This window comes from Chrysochloris asiatica, unplaced genomic scaffold (genome assembly GCF_000296735.1).
Source record: "Chrysochloris asiatica unplaced genomic scaffold, ChrAsi1.0 scaffold00011, whole genome shotgun sequence".
Lineage (NCBI taxonomy): Eukaryota > Metazoa > Chordata > Mammalia > Afrosoricida > Chrysochloridae > Chrysochloris > Chrysochloris asiatica.
The window spans coordinates 9,516,065-9,517,968 of record NW_006408529.1 but is presented as its reverse complement, the minus strand read 5'-3'; the positions used below and the strand labels follow the sequence as shown (position 1 = coordinate 9,517,968).

Below are 1,904 nucleotides of genomic sequence, written 5' to 3'. Positions count from 1 at the left end.
TATATGTTTAATAAAGGAAGAATTTGCCAAGTGTAGGGGAGTGTTTCATTCCTCAGTAGCTAGTAAAAGGAGCTAAGCAATTTGGAAAGGTATTTTAAAATACAGCCAAATGGCAATCATTAGCAGGAAGGATGCAGAAAAGCAGTGTCGTGAGTCTATAACAGTGAAATTATGCCATTATGGGGTGGTGCTGTAGGATAAGCACTTGACTACAAGGTCGGTTTGAACTACAAGGTTGGCGGTTCAAACTCACCAGCCATTCCTCAGAAACCCTAAAAGACCCAGACTAGCCATTTCATTAACTACTCTAATGGTGAACATTGAATTGAGTCCTATGCTGTTGTTCAATGCCATGAAGTTAGTCCCAACACATAGTGACCTGTATATAGTTTCCGAGGAGGGGGTGGTGAGTTTGAACCATGGACCTTGCAGTTTAAACCTACTTTGTGGTTTGGTGCTTTATCCGACAGTACCACACCAGGAATCCTTGAGTCCTATAGTAGAGGAATGTATGAGAAGACTTCAAAATGTTTGTGGCAAAATGAAATTAAAAGTTAATAAAATTGTACTTCTCAACCATACTCTCCACCTCCCGCCTGCGGACATGGACCCCAGCAAAGTGAGTGAGCTGCGGAACCTTTGTGAAAAGACCTGCCAGCGTCCTACCAGCGGCGGAGGAAATGCGCTTTCTGAGGAAGTGGGTGGAGAGCACGGGTCGTAAAATACCACCTGCTACTCAGAAAGCAAAATCAAAAGAGAATACTAAGGAATTAAAAACAGATAATAAGACGGCAGATGAACCATCAAGTGAAGAAAGTGATCTAGAAATTGACAAGGAAGGTATGAATGAATCAGACACAGATGCCCCTCAAGAAATGGGAAATGAAATTGTAGAGATAACTGAAGAGATGATGGATCAGGCAAATGATAAGGAAGTCATTGCCATTGAACCTCAATGATGTGAACTACAGAAAGCCATCAACTTGTCCACAGATGCCATCAAACTCAATCCTCGATTGAACATTCTGTATGCCAAGAGAGCCAATGTCTTCATCAAGTTACAGAAGCCAAATGCTGCTATCCGAGACTGTGACCTAGCCATTGAAATTAATCCTGACTCGGCTCAGTTCTACAAGTGGCAAGGCAAAGCACACAGACTTCTGGGCCATTGGGAAGAAGCAGCATGAGAAGCAGCATGTGACCTTGCTCTTGCTTGTGAACTGGACTATGATGAAAATACTAGTGCAATGCTGAAAGAGGTTCAACTGAGGGCCCAGAAAATTGCAGAACATTGGAGAAAGTATGAGCAAAAACGTTAGAGAGCAAGAGATCAAAGGAAGAATAGAAAGGGCTAAGAAGGCTGGGGAAGAACATGAAAGAGCTCAGAGGGAGGAAGAAGCCTGAAGACAATCCATAGCTCAGTATGACTCCTTTCCAAGTCGCTTTCCAGGGGGGATGCCTGGTAATTTTCCTGGGGGCATGCCTGGAATGGCAGGTGGGATGCTTGGGCTCAATGAGATTCTTTGTGATCCAGCGGTTCTTGTAGCCATACAGGGATCCAGACGTTATGATGGCCTTCCAGGATGTGGCTCAGAACCTGGCAAATATGTCAAAGTATCAAAGTAACCCTAAGGTCATGAACCTCATCAGTAAATTGTCAGACAAATTCGGAATTCAAGCCTAAACATCTTATGACAAAGCCCTCCCTTGCTGAAGGAAAAGCAACCTAGAGCATTCAGTGGATGTCACAACAATACAAACCAATGTACCTCCAACCATCTCCTCAAGAAAGCTTGAGCGCTCTAAGACCACCATTTCCTGAGGCCCCAGTGCAGCTGTGACATTTTACACTCATTTGCCATTTGGGTATACATTCAGATAATGTTTTCCTATTAACAAGTACA

General features: G+C 43.5%; 1 pseudogene; it reads left to right on the top strand.

Moving 5' to 3' along the window:
- The first annotated feature begins 604 nt into the window (after positions 1-604).
- Positions 605-1,684, top strand: LOC102839622 (annotated as a pseudogene).
- Positions 1,685-1,904: the final 220 nt, after the last annotated feature.